The 15,960-nt window shown below is 35.8% G+C and overlaps 1 long non-coding RNA gene across 1 annotated transcript in view; it reads right to left on the bottom strand.

Moving 5' to 3' along the window:
• The window catches only part of LOC137210813 (uncharacterized), a 128,990-nt gene extending 115,729 nt beyond the window's left edge, over positions 1 to 13,261 (bottom strand). The window contains exon 1 of the long non-coding RNA XR_010936744.1: positions 12,970 to 13,261. This is a non-coding gene — a long non-coding RNA (uncharacterized lncRNA). The remainder of the gene's footprint in view (positions 1 to 12,969) is intronic.
• Between the last annotated feature and the right edge of the window lie 2,699 nt (positions 13,262 to 15,960).

Genomic DNA, 15,960 nt, shown 5'->3' with positions numbered 1-15,960 from the left:
AAAAATCTTGTTTTATATTTATAATTATATTGTTCTGGTGAGCCATAGCAGGATGTGGAGATGTAAAAAAAATGCTATTGGGTTTACCAAAGAAATTTAAGTCTGGAAACTGCTCTCAAAAGCTTTTTCAAACAAACTTGCAAACAACTTTATAAACTGATGGGAGATAAAATGAATGTTATATGCAACAGAAGTATGGAGTAGGAGAAAAAAAGACAGAGAAGATTAGAGTAGTTAAGTACACGAGTTATGCTCAATATTACGACTGCAGTAAGAAGAAAACATGTAAGAGAATTTCTTTTGTAATTTTTTTCTAATATAAATCTAATTTTATGTTACAGAAATGTTATTAGGTATATTTCCCAGATAATAAAAGAAACTCTGGATTGATAGTGCCCTACCACTGCTATCATTACTAAAATGGTTACCTCTGCAACTACTACTATGTTAGAATAGACACCGTTTATTGAACTAACTTATGTGTCTATGGATTCACAAAGATTAGTTTTTTATATCATTTATTTTATCTATACAAAAACCACATGAAGGGCTTCCCTGGTGGCGCAGTGGTTGAGAGTCTGCCTGCCGATGCAGGGGACATGGGTTCGTGCCCCCGTCTGGGAAGATCCCACATGCCGCGGAGCAGCTGGGCCCGTGAACCATGGCCGCTGAGCCTGCACTCCGCAACAGGAGAGGCCCAGCAGTGAGAGGTCCCGTATCTCAAAAAACAACAACTACAACAACATATGAAGTAGGTATTAGTAAATGTCAGTATTCTGCCCATTTTACAGATGAACATGAGGCTTGGGGGTTAAAAAACTTGCTTAAAGTCTCACAGCTTATAAATAGCAGAACCAGAAATGGAGTATAAATCTTTCAGGTTCTAAAGGTGCATTCTTAATTTTTAAACTCTACTGAAGTAAACTTTTTGTTTACCCAAATTAGGTTCTTACAATAACATTTATTAATCAAAGACTTGCCAGATTTTGACTTCACTCTTTCTCTTCGTGGAATAATAAAGGGTCATAGTATTGCCAAGATGCAGAGTAATCAGTATTACTGTTGAAAGATGTAATAATTGATGTAAAAGGTAGTTCTGGACTCTCATTGATTAATATTAATAAGTTAACTCATCACTTATTATATATATAATTATATATATATATAAGATATATTTTCATAATTTGATACTATTATTGACTGTATTCATAACCCAAAACACAGATATCAAGAAACATAAAAATAACAGTGATTTCATTAAAGGCATCCATGTTCTTTAGAGGTGGAGAGTGCAAATTTTATTGCAAATATGATTTTGGCAAATTAACTATAAACAGTCATTAGAATCTGGAAAATTTAATAATGTAAATGTGAAAATATACTTCATTTAGGTATGTGTATATATTCATGATACTATCTTGGAGTGTCTTCATTAAAATGTATACCTTATTGAAAATATATATATATATATGTGTACATGCAATCATGCCATGTTTCATAAACACATGATTATATTTTAAACACATCCAGCTATACATATATAAATAAATATGCAAGCAGACCCCCTACTTACAAATGGTTGTGTTTCAAATTTTTTTAAAACAGTTATGCTTTTAAGTCAGTAACTACAATTTATATATTTAATCCACAATGCCTGAAGTAGTATCTTAAGTGCTATTTAAGCTAAACCCAAACACCCTGTGCAGTATTGTTTCTAGAGGTAAACTTAATTTCATTTAACAACAAGTCTTAATAAGATAGTTATTGTCCCACAGACTATGCTAGATGTTAGCAATACAAAGTACAATTCTCAGGAGATTAATAGTCTAGTACGGGATAGAGAAAAGCAAATCAATCATCCGAGTTCAGAGGGATACAGTGGTGTGGTAACACAAAGGTGTGCCATCATAATCAGATTAAAAACCAGTAGAACTTCCAGAAATGAGGTGATCAGTGCCCTGAGGGTTCTGAGGGATGAAGAGAAGTTAGCCAGACACAGATGAGAATGATGTGGAGTTGGGGTGTGGGGAGAAATGTACTATAGAGTTGAGACACATAATGAAGAATCCTCTTCCTTTTTCCTTTAAGAGAAGGTTTTTCATCCTTGGGGGCTATTGACATTTTTGGCAGGATAATTATTTGTTGTGGAAGCTGTTCTGTGCATTTAGCATCATTGCCTGACTTCTACCCACTAGATGTCAGTAGTACCAATACCTGCCCCCCTCTACCCGAACCCAAAATGTCTCCATATATTACCAATGTCCCCTGGAAAGCAAAATCATCTCTGAGAACTATTTCTGTAAGCAAAAAGAGAGAGAGAGAGAGAGAGAGAGCTACCTTTGGGTACTAGATTAATTTGCTAACTTCATGTTGACAAAAAAAGGGCAAATCATATTTGCATTCTCCCAAGTTGCTCCCTGGATGTCCTAAATTGGGGTAGATAAAAGAGAGTTATGTGGATTTCTTATGTACTACCCAACTATCTGGGATCTAGTACTTACAATTTAGGGATTGCCTATTTATGTATATGAGTATAGGTACATACACACACACACACACACACACACACACACACATTGCAGAGACATAAGTCAGAATAACTCTGATTTGGCCATGATCACGATACTTAATGGTTATCTACCTTTCATTCCTATGTCTTGTCAGAAAAAACTTCATGAACTTATCAGGATAAAATATATGTCTTGTGGCAGAAATGAGTTGAATCAACTTTACAAACACCACGATACTGAATTCCAAGTCTCCTTAAAGGGGGAACATCTGGTTAGTGAAGTTTCATTATATTCCTCTTTAAAGAAAGAATAAGCTATGAAAATGGTAAAATATGATTGACTTAAAATACAATATATCCAACTTCAATCATTTTCTAAATCCAAAGATATTTTTAGATGAAAGCAAAGGAGGTCATTTCCAAATCATTTTGTGAAACTTAAGCCTACCCAGAGGAAAGATAATTTTGTTTGATCCTGAACATCAAGTGAATTTGTTCACCAAACCATTTATTCCAAAAGCTAATTAAAATAATGTAAAATTGATCCAGTATAGGTTTAACAAAGTAACTAATTATAATCTGCTTAAACCATTTAACCTTTATAGTTCCCACAAAAAATGTTTGATTTTCTTTGGAAAAATAAACAATGTGCTTTAAAAAGGAGGTGCCTCTTCATCTATCTTTCTTTTTCTTTTTTCTTTTTTTCCTTGGTGGGCTATCCTATGCTAAGATGTCAGTATAGCAAATAGAGTTGATAAGCAATTAAGGGAAAAAAGTAAGATTTTCCCCTTAAGTCAAGAGCACATGTGAAAAGGAGGAGAAATATTATAAGATGAGGAAATCAGACTCTTTACTTTTTGGTAGTAACAGTGAGTTCTGTTACAGTAAGCATTGATATTAACACCTCAGTACTTAAACCTCTAAACAAAAATGAAAGGTATATCAATTAACCCTTCAGTATTCAGATTGATCGGTGGACAAAATAAATATATACTGCAACTTAGCATTTGTTTGTTTTCAACTTCTTTCCACTTATTCAAGTCGTTGTCAAGCATACCCTAAAAAGTTCAACAAATTGAAAAAGTCTAATTGTCTGCCACTGGCTACATTTATTTTATACTTATCCATTCTAATCACAGACAGAAATACCGAGTAGATAGAGGTCAAGATTTGGAAAGATTTTTAGGGGCTCTTAAGTGTCCGTGAGAGGTATAAAATGGTATGTAAAAGAAGAAACTTGCTGTGACAGCTCCATCCTTTAAAAAGAGTGGAAAAACTAGGAAACACCTTAGGGAAAAAATGGTAGAAGTAACCATGAGAGTTACTTTTAAGTAACTCTCATGAGAGTCCCCAGAGACTTTCTAATCCACATCTGTCTATTATTAATTCATTATGACTTACTACTTTATTTTGGAGATAAAATTGTCATTTATGTCACTCCTAAAACCAAATGACATGATGAAAGACTCTTCCTGGTAAAAATATTAACAGAATTGACTGTCATTGCTACATAGAGACAAACAAGTTATACATTGGGGGAAAAAAAAATCTGTGAATATTTTTGATAACAGTGAAGCAAGTCACCCATTATACCGAGGTTAATTTGTTGGCTCATGATTTCCACTTATCCAATGATATCGAATCATATGAACAAAACTCTACATCTAATCAGATTTTTTATTGAATTGTGACCTTTAATCCACCTTCTTCTTGATTATGAATGACAGTGACCTTTATCTAATTTAAAGCAGACACTCTGATGCAAAAATATGCAAACTACACATGTAAATTCTGAATCAAACTGAAGATGAGCATAATCTATTGGGGAGAAATTATTTCAGAAGACATTTATTTTAAGGCCGAATGAGGTATTTGAAAGTAAGTGAATTAGTCAGCATATGAATTGTTGGTCGGGAGAGTTGCAAAGACCAAATGCTGTTTATATTTTCTCAGTTTCTATTTAGAAAAACTGAAATGTCAATATACATATCAATTTTTATTATTCTACTCAGCATTTTAGGGCATTCAAGAAATGATCACAATGTAATAAAGTCAGACAAAATTATTTTTCAGAGAGATTGGCAAACTGTGCCTGAGTATTCAATTCATTTTCATTTCGATTCATTTTCTGCTGCAGGAAAATCTGGTAAAATTCAGCCATGGCATGTGTGGCATGTTGACTTCCTGATGATGTTTTATCTCATTAAGAGGAACTTCGTGCCCAATAGCAGCTGGCAGTCAGCAGTGTTTCTAGGATATATTTAGAAACTACTATCTCAAGGAAAAAAGTTAGAATAATAAAAGAAGCACGTTTGCATTGAGATTCGGATGAACATCCTATACCAGACCTCCCTTTCTTGATTCCCCTTCTTTGTACTGGCTCTTTCCTTTTTCTGTGGATTAATACAAATGGTTCTGAGCTGACATTACTGAGGGCAAATCCTGCTCTGGGCACAAACTAAAGCAGCCTACTCCTGTAATCCACTCTCCCCTTTCTCAAGCTATTCCATTCTACACAGGGCTGTTAATGCAGACTGGACGTTGGTGCTTCTCAAAATATATTTTGTTTTCTATACGTGCAAAAACACCAAAGTATAAGTGTATCACATATGCCTAAAACACATGATCCACACATATGCTTAAATCACATGATCCACGTCTGCATTTTATTACATAGATACACATGCATATGGGTTTATATATGATGAAGATTATGTCACAGCAGGAGGCCATTGAGAGCATTTTGCTGTCAGAAACCCACCAATCTCTACCTGGCACGAGCATGTACTTTCTCGATTAACACCAGGGGGTTGTCAGATTGCTATATCTGAAATAAACAGATTTATCCTGACAGTTAATCAGCATTTTGCACTGCCTAATACATGTTTATCTTCCACTATTGATATAATTACACTAAAAGTGCACTTAATATAATCTTTCATAGGAAATTAAACAGATTTTAATGATATACTTATAATGGATTGGGGACAGAGTTGAGGGAGAGAAATATCGATACTAGATGTTTTGGGAGAACACATACATGAAGCAATGATGAGGCAATCAATGAACATTGGAAAAAATCAATGACAGTCTGTGTTTAAGAAATGCATTTACATAGCTTCCAAAGAAATCAGAAAAATCTTGCAAAGCTGTGAAATACCCTCCTGATTTTCTCATGCTTCTTTTCTTCTGATATGTGCTCTGTGCTCACTTCACACATTAGAAAAAACTAAAAGAACTAAAAAAAAAAAAATTCTCTTGAATGGATTTTATGTTGGACTAATTCATAGACAACACTTCCAAAAGTTCTCATTCTGGCTTTTGAACTTGGGTATTGGGAACTCTCACAGTGGCCTGCACAAATCTTACTCGGAAGGAAATTCAACAAGGTCTGTAGTTAGCTCCTGTCACTAAAGTGCCTGGGAGTACAGACAGACATGCCATTTTAAGAGCCATAGAAATTAACACATGTTGGTCTTTAGACATCAAGACTTAAGGATATTAAATCAGGATCTGGGAAGCAGAGGTAGTTGAAAATATTAATTTTAATCAAAATTATAAATATAACCCCTAGCATAAGAAGCATCTTTCCTAAGAATTTGCTATTCACGGCTATAATCAGGCTCACTGCCACATGAGAAGACCTAAGAATTTTAAGTCTGACTATCCTCAAATACTAAGCTAACAGTTAAGATCAGTGCCCTGTTGTCCCTCAAATCTCTTTTCTTTTCTTAGCTACAAATTAAAATTAAGCCACGAAACATCTAAATACATATGTCTCTGAGCGGGATCCAGAGTTATGGAAATTTGATTTTGGACAGAAAACAAAATGATATGAGGAAGTACTGTTAAATGTCTTCCATGATCTCAGCATTGTTTGGAGCATATAGGAGATATCATTTCCTTTTTTACTATAAAACTGAGAAGTGGGTATTTTTATTTCCAGAAACTCAGAAAGACTAAATAATATTCCTGTTAGCTGGGATTCCAGCCCAGGTCTGTCTATCTGAAGCCAGTGTTCTTTCTGTTTCTTTACACTTCCTCTGTAAACTCAGTTCACGTGATTTTAAATGCCTTTGATTTTTGTCTTCCAATTAAGAATGCAGACTTTAAACCATGTCCTATATCTCTTGCATCAATTAGAAATAATGCCTCCATAGTCATCTGCAGGCTGCTCTGTCCCTCTCTGAATCCAACAAAATCTCAGAAGCCAGTATGCAATGGCTTTTCACTTGCTAATCAGGAGAATTTCACAAATCGTCTTTAACATCCCCGTGGCTAAGGACCAGAAATGAAGTGACTGTGAGCTGAGACAACAAAATATCTCTAGCAAGAGGCCAGAGTACCCCAATGCGGAGGGGCAGCCATAAGTTTAGTGCCTTTACCCTGAATCCTCCGAGGAACTAAGAGATTTTTGTTTCTCCTGGATCTTGGCACCCAGAAGGGGATAGATGGGGAGCCCTGCTTCCTATGCAGGTGGTGAACCCCAAACTGCTTCTTCGGTTTGACTTCTGCCAGAAATGCTTCCTGAAGCCTATGTCTTATTCCACGCATCCCAGCCTTTTTCCAGGAGTGCGTTGGTTGACAATCGTACCTTTCAAGCTGCCTTGAAACCCACTCCTCCTACAGGCTCCATCTCTATCCTGCTTAGGTGTCGATGTCTGCTGGGTAAGACTGGATTTACCAAACTCCTTTTAGAATTTGATTCATGGCTGTAAACTTCCTCTGTGGGATTTCTTACTGGACTGACTACTGTATAGTTTGCATTAAAAGCCACCTTATATCCTCTTTGCTTTCATCCTTATTTAGGATCCCAACCGCATTTAGTGTGTTCATTCCCAGGGATCCAAAGCTTTAGGCCAAAAAATAATTTCTCTTTGAAATTAATTACACTTTCTATTCCATTTATAGTGTATGAAGATTTAATGATAGAAGTTAAAAAGCTGTAAACTGTGGTTAATGAGAAATGCCAAGGTTTGAATTCTTTAACATCTTCTAAAACCCTCTCTCATCTCTCAAGATCTCTCTCCCTTCCCCATTCCTCCATCACCTGCCTTCTAAATTGCCCTATTTTCTCTATCTTTTTCATTCTCCTCCTGCTTAGATCTTTCACCTTAGTTCCTTCACTAGTTGCCTCTCTCTTTAACTTCTAAACATGAGAAATTATATATATAATCTTATCTATTGAAATAATCTCTTTTTCTGTTGCTATTTTTAAAATTGAGCATGTGTAAACTTTCATATTCTGTCCCAGCACAGGTCCAGTGTCCAGAATATAGCTAGGTCTTAAATGGATGTATGTCCCTCTCTTTGCCCTTGAAACAAATTTTTTAAAATATATAAACTAAGCTAACTAGATTTTTAAAAAATTCAATGAGTCATTCAAATATGAATCAAGAATACTCTCTGACCTTCACACTGAGTCAAGGTCTGTTAAGGACACAAACTAAGTATGATTTTTTACCCTTAAATAGTTTACAAGCTACTTGAAATGTAAGAATATAATCCATAAAACAAACAGGGAAATATAAGAAAACAACACGGTTAGAGGCTGACTTGTGTGGTGTAAACTGTAAGTGCTGTGAATATGCAGGGAAGAGGTCTCCATGACTGTGGGAAAGACACTTGATTAATATTTCTGGGAGAGGATTGATAGGAAAGTAACATATATAACAACATCCATAAACAAACAAACCAGACTTTCCAACCCTGGTTTAAGGGTTCTTACAAATTTTGGCTTTGCTTTCCAAACTTGGCTCTTAAAAGCTAGGGAAGATTTATTTTTGAGCCCAGATGTGTGAATAACTGTTCAGTCCAGACTGATTGCCAATATATTTAAGAATTGAGTTATCTGAATATTTTTTGCCTTTCTCACAAGCTTCCCAGAATGAGAACAATCTTTTGATTTTATTTTTAATTTCAGGAAATTAACATCTTTTAGATAGAAAATTCAGTTACACAGCTGACGCATTTAGCAATGAGGGACACGGCCTTCAATGGTTTTCGGTCATTTTTAAACTCCTTTGAATTTTTACATCAACACATAGCTTAAAACCACCATGTCCTGTTCTCTTCCCACCCCCCGTCCGACCTTTCCTTTTTTTCCAAGGTAAGTATATCAACCAAGTAATAGAGAAATCAAATCTGAAAGGAATGTCTCACAGGCTAAGGAACTCACTCAGCAAGAAATGATGGAAGGGTAAGCTCAAATTTAAATTAATTCCCAACCTTTCCTGTACCAATGGTCTATGTCTAACTTAGCTAATCCAGGCAAAACTGATATTTTAAAATAACTTTAAAGATAGGTTCGCAGGCTTTCTGCCTGCCAGCAGATAGAGGATCTGGATATATAGGGCAGTCCATCTGCTTGATACTTCAAATAAGATCTAAAAAGCATGCTGGTATCACAGAAAGGCATCATTTTTTTTTTTTTCATTTGTTACTGGAGAAATGTGTAACTTGCTCGGTTGCTACTGACCCCTGTTTCCCACATTTCTGCCACTTGATTATGTGTTAGTCCTGTTCAGATTTTTGTTTACACTGCATATTTGATATTCGAAGGTCAAAGGAACACAGTCTTTAAATTAGGTTTCTATGAGTTCTGTGTATAATAGTTCATCTTCTTTCACAGGAGGGGTGGGGTGAGGAACAGCAGGAGAGAGTCCAAGTTATTCAGAATAAACGGACAGAACTAAAGCCACAAATGCTTCCCCGTATGGACCTGTTCTTGTTCATTTCTCGCTAGCGAGACAATACCTTCGACACAAGAACAGATAGTTATCAGTTCAGTGTTTCAGAGTCTCAGCATTTAAAAATGCATTTCACTTCATTTGTGTTCTTTATCTGCTTTTGGAATGTGCCAGTATATTTCAACTGGGGAAATTTTCATTCATATGTGCCCATGGAAAGAAAGACAAGGAAAAGGGATTCTTTTCACTACCCAGGAGATTTTGAAGAAAGATGACAAGACAGAAGAAGATATTTTTTCTGAAGGGAACAGTTGTTTGTATGAAAATTTTAATTGTTACCAGAACTTCAATGCAGTTGCAAGGAAAGGTAGTTAGATAAAGCCTCAGGTTAATTTCCATCATTACCAAGGACTTTACACCAGTGAAAAATTCCAAACATATAAAGAGATGTCAATCTTGTTCTTTAGACAGGGGGAAAAAAAAGAAGGTGTTGGGTGGGGGGGTGGGGTGGGTTAATGCTTCAAAGGCTGTCAGTAGACAAGCTAGTCAATTACAGATCTGATTTAGTTCTTAACTCCTTGAGGTAAAAGACTAATGTTCGGCGAGAGTAACCATTTCTGGCATGTATTAAATGACAATACTTTTAAAAACTCTGCTATGATGGTAATACAGATAGGAGTGAAGAGCTGTGAAGAGTTCAAAAATCAGAATCAGATATTTGAACCAAGACTACAAATAGGTAAATAGTAATGTTTTTGCTGTGAGGTGGAGGGATGTCCTTATGTGTTTAGTTATCTGAGCTAATTAGCCAGGAAGGCATTATTGTGTGATGTTTCAAAGCCAGTTTCAAAGCAGATGGGTTCAAATCTCAGTTTTACTACAACTCTGTGGCCTTGGCTAAGTTATTTAACTTCTCTGTACCTCAGTGCCTTTATCTATGAAATGCAGGTGATGGTTCCATCGACCTCATAGTGTTATACAGATTAAATTAAGACAGATGAGACAATTAGTATCTGCTGAGTTTTCACTTAATATTACATTTAATTCATACACAGCAATGAGTTTCAAGATTTAGAAAATAAATACGGTATGATACAATCCTTCCTGAGAAAATTTTCAAGTCTACAGATGATATAAGCATTGAATGTCTGCTGATGAAACACATTATTTTCCCGCAGGCAGGGTTGCAAGTTTCTCTGGCCCGACTGAACACTTCTGAAGTTACAGAGAACTTATTAACGCCCTCTATAGCATCCTTTTAAGATGATAATTTATCTTTTTAACTGTACTCAGTAACACCAGCAGAAAAGAGCCAGGTGGGAATAACAACATGGTGTTATATACAGCTACAAGGTTTACCAGTTCTATAGATTCTGCTGCAAGGCACACTAAAATGGAATAAAATGTAACTTATCTTGAACAGTTGCTTGAATGAGTTACTAGAGGAACTGGCAAGTTTACAGAGGAAGCAAAAGAAACCCAGGGGAGTTGAAGGCTGTGACCATTTTATTTAGGATGCACAGTAAAACCTAACTTAAGGCATACAAATTAGGTCTTTGGAGTTTCCTAGGAGGTTTGCAAACAAATGTGAAAGTCTATAAAATATGTGCTTTTGAAATAACTCTGTGAAATGATGGTTGGAGACTCCATGGGGGAATGCCGTCATACCTATCAAATACTAGTAATTTGGTTGAAAAAAGAATGCCTCCTTGTTTGCATTTTCTCTGTCCCCAAAAGATCTCCCTAGCCACTTTTTATATCTATACTCAGCTTGACTGCTGACAGAGTATTACATGGCTTTCCTTTGTTCTGAAAGGGCATCCTTTAGTTTCACACTAGTCTCAAGTTCACACAGCCAGGCAATCCCACACACCTTTCCATCTGGTAAGGTTTTCCTGTGTCTGTTGCTTCTCTCAAAGTCATTTTAATTATGAAAGAATCACCCTCTACCATTAGTGGCCAATCCTTTTTCTTCTCCCCTGTAACGCTGAAGATGTGAATGGAATCCTCCAGTGACAGTGTCTGGGAAGAAGATATTCATGGGCAACTACATGATTAGAATAGATAAATTCAATTAGCCTTTCTTGGGAAGGCTCAGTTTACTTTATCACTCAATATTTCAAAGAGTTGTAAAGAAATTCTAATTACTGTATAAGAAATAAGTCAAATTCCTTTTTTCTCACTGTGAAGGGCTTTTATTACCCACTGCTGTAAAACATGTATCTTTTTTTTTTTCTGTTGCTACCCTAGCAGAGTAGCCTGCATACCAATAGGATCACTAAAATGCCACGAAGCAGAACATATTTATCTGTTAAATTCTATGTACAGTAACCTAACAAATTCCAAAGACAGAAAGATTGCCCTCTGCACAGTAATACTTGTGTAGATGTCTTCTTTATGCTAACAATGACAGGGCTTCATACCTTGTACTGTACTCAAAAATCAGAGTGCATTTTTTTTAAACAGAAGACTCTGCATCAAAAAGAAAAAGAACTGCACATTTTTGGCACTGAGATATTTTATGTGGATAATAAATTTTTTCCCTTGAACTCCACTAACTACAAGGATCTACCTAGAAGATGAAATCTAAGATTTATGTCATCAGAACTATTCAGTATACCAGAGGACCTTTTTCTGTTCTTTTCAGGACTGTCAACTTTGTTTACTGTTTATGTTCAATTCTATACTATACAAGAGATTAAATAGTCTTGTCATAGCCACATGTCAAACCTTGTCAGAAAAATAAGGTAATAAATGTAAAATGATACTAATAAGGAGTGCTTTCAAAGACATATTAGGTTTATTGAAATCTAAATTGTAACTGGAATATAATTATATTTGTACTAATCAAAAAGAGATTTTTGCATAGACATTTAGTATGTTTTAAAATTGAAATGACTGAAAAATGATTACAAAATCATTACAAGTAACTTCAAGGAAACACATATGAAGTAATGTAAGCTCAGGAATTGCCTTCATAAATCAACATGTATATCGTCAAATCTTGTTAGCCTCTTACATGCATTTTTAATCCAAAGGTAAGCATTTGGCTATTGAAATCGGTCTTAAAAAATGATCTCAAAAGGTGTTATACAAACATAAGATTTTTTTTAGCCTTGTTACGTTAAACTTTTTTATAAAGCAATTTCAATCTCAAAACAATAAATAATAGCATATATAATGACAGTAACTGAATCCTAACTTCCACATAGCCTAGTAACAATCTATGAATTGTGAAGAATAAATCTATCTGACAAGCTTGTTAGCAATAAGGCCTTCAGCTTCTTGCTTTGCAGCAGAATGAAGTAAAATCTATCCTTTTCTTGCTGTTGTTAAAAACATTTCAACAGTTAGTTCTTTTTCACAGAAAATGCTGCAGGAAGGTTCCAGGTTAAAAAAAAAAAAAAAAAGCACGGTTGAATTGTACACTTGGCTATTATTGGCCAGGATACATGATAAGTTAAAACATACTAAGATTATTTCTTTTAAGAAGGAAAACTTGATAGAGGTTTGTATTTCTATATTAGAGAGTGGACACTATCATCTTTCTGACGTTGTAAAACTGAAACTGGCTGCAGGGAAAATAAACATTACAATTCCCCGGCACTTAAACAATTGTACCTATACGGTTAAGTAACAAAAGCGTGAGGCACCTGGAATCACAGCATTTGTGCCTAATGCCAGCAACAATATAAAGCATTCAAGTGACATTTGATAATGAGCAGACAGTGGAGGCATCACACACGTCTTTAGAAGAATCAGACTTCCTACCTTGAAAAGACAGATGGAGGTAAGTTCCTTTATAAAAAAAAGTTGTAAGTAAAGCCAGGCAGCAGTTGCAGTAAATTGAGTCCTTTCAGTCACTGTATACATACAGCAATTCTGCAATAAGGGGAAAAATATAATGGGAGGAGCGGCTGTGAACGAGTGACCTCCTCAAGCTGAGTCCTCTCTGTGAACCAGGCATTGAAAGCCACTGCTCCTGATTTGCATGGATTATCTCCACTTGAACAGATACAGAGCAGATACATTTAAATTGAGCTGGCACAATGGCAAAGATATGGAAGAGTGAATGAATGAGGGGCAGCGCAAGAGAGGGAGAGAGAAAGAGAAACAGACACGCGATCGGAAAGCGTGCATGAGCTGGCGCCGGCAGAACTGCGTCTCCGAAGAGCTACAGCTCCCTCTTCATGTCACAGCTGTAAGATAAAAAAGGCTGTCATTAAGAACTGGTTAATCATAGCGAAAAATTTACTCAGATCAGCGGATGCTCCACCTGATCCGATTTTTATGAACATTTTATGACTGTTTTATCATCAGGATTTTAGACACTGAAAATCTTTTGATTAGTAGACACGTAAACAAATTTGGATAAAACGCTGAGTTTTGAATGAGATCAGAGCTTTGACCCGACTGGAATATGTGTCAGTAAAGAAACCTAGATTTGGCTGTTAAACAGAATATTTATTTTGAAAGAAAATTAATACCTGTTAACTTTTAAAGAGCTAGTGGTATATACTGCAATATAAAAAGAAAATGGTATGTAAATATTTATTAATGATTAATTATTTGAAAGGATCCAAATGTACAACTAAGAAAAGAGGATTTTTTAAAATTTAAGTTGCTAATTGTTTCTTTTTTTTCCCTTCATATTGTCTCTTGCTGGCATTTCAGAACAGAAGAAATCCGTTTTTCTATACAATACAGATGTACCTTAAAGTATACAATTGTTTGATTTCCCATTTAGCATCTTCAGAGCTTTATACATTCATATTCTCATTTTGGAACGAGAAAGAGGAGAAGGGAGCATATGATTGTAATTCTTGCCACTGGGCACTCAATAAGTCCGTGGCCTATCTCAGAAGAAAAGAATAACCCTCATTTAGCAAGTTAACATGAAGTCTGCCTTCTCTTTGTGTAAAGGTGTCTGTGGATACCCAAACAGCGAGGAAATTAGGTCAAATTCAAAGGAAAAATCAGTCAAACCAGCTGGTTGACTGAATTGATCATAGCCTTGGGGAAGCCAGTATTAACTTGGCATAAACCAAATGACATCAGTTAAATGTGTTTCAACAAATGACACTAAAACTCTCAGCAAAACCATGTGCGTGATATTTGCAGAAAGTAGTAAGGAGACCAGTTAGATTTTTGCTGCCGCTGGGAACCCACATCTTTCCTGTCAGGAAAGATAAAGAATTTAAACACAGGATACTTACAGGAACTTTGATTTGATGGACAGATACTTTAAAAGAAATCTCCAGGAATATGCCAACATATATTTCCATGCGATTTAGTGAAGATCTGGAATTTCTGAAGTCTGCAGACTTAGTGACTATAACTATGTTTAGGAAACAATTGCTTGAAAGTAAAAGGGTGAAGACAGTAGTTATTTTATGATTCTGACATCCAATAGTCTGATCACTCTCTGAGTGGATGGGTGAGTTCTCAGGTTTCTGATATCAGTTTGGAAATAGCTTGTACACAGGTCAGATTTGGAATGTTACTGAGGTCTTACTGGTACTTTTCAGGTTGTAAACTCTTTGGGGTCAGGGACCATGTAACATCCTTTAAACTGTTTCCTCAAACATTTTGTAAGTGTTCTTTACATATTTTAGATGTTTCCTAAATGTTTGTAGAAAAGATATTGGAAATAATGGCAAAGCACTTATATTCTCTCTACCAGTTGTTTCATGTAAAAATTAGATTCAGAAATTATAATCTCTTCTGTACCCACATGAAATAAAAGGAATGAAATATAATTTAAATGTCTTGTCGTATATAGGATCGTAATAACAATAGCAGCAGTGCTGGATTGTATATTGACATGTAAGCTTAATTAGGTACCTTCTTCATTATACCAGGGGGTACCTTCCAGAGATAAAAAGGTATGTTTAGGATTTGAGTAACAATTTTCTGAGCACCAGTGCTGACTCGGACAATTACCAGCTTTGTGACCATGGGCAAATTACCTGTTTGTAAAATGGGGATAATAAAATAACCTTTATTATATTGTTGGTGTAAGGAATAAAGGAAAGGGCTTAGCATAGCACCTTGGTAAACACTTAATCTGTGTAACCTCTTGCTACAATTATTATAAATCTGTTTCCATTGAACTTGATTGCCTCTCTTTGAACTGGAAAGTGTTATTACAGTGTCTATTGGATGTAGAAAAAGGTGGACTTCTTTGTCTGTTCTTGGATTTTTCTGACTATTGTATGAGGAGGGCTTCTTCCTGGTCCCTGACAGCCAGAAGGGCTGGTGCCTCTACCTATTTATAAAAGACAGAAATAGAAATACTATTCTCAGGAGGGTTAGACAGTGTTGTAGCAGCCGATCCACCTGATGTACGGGAATAGGAAATGGCTTGTGTGGTATGACGTGAAGGGCACCCAGAAGCTCCTGGTCCAGAAATATCTTCCCATCTGTCCCTTCTTATTTCCTGAAATGCCACCATTAGGGGTTCATTTCTATGTTTTACTGGCTTCCCATTCTCTTTTTCAATGCACATACTACTGGCAGTATTAACACATCAACAAGTTTACACTTAGAGTAACACATGGATTCATAGTTGTTTTAATTATTCTATTAGAGACGCTTGCTTCTAGTAACTTGCTGAAGATCAGCAATGCCAAGGAAAAGCCAGATTTCAATGAAGATGCATAAAAGCCTATTTGGTATATAGGAGTGTGTGGGGATGAAATCCTAACGAGGATGGTGCTCTACCTGTGCTCGTGTGCACTTGGATGTGCCAGTATGTGAGAG

Source organism: Pseudorca crassidens, chromosome 2 (assembly GCF_039906515.1).
Source record: "Pseudorca crassidens isolate mPseCra1 chromosome 2, mPseCra1.hap1, whole genome shotgun sequence".
Lineage (NCBI taxonomy): Eukaryota > Metazoa > Chordata > Mammalia > Artiodactyla > Delphinidae > Pseudorca > Pseudorca crassidens.
The sequence above is the reverse complement of the archived record's forward strand: the minus strand, read 5'-3'. Positions and strand labels throughout refer to the sequence as shown.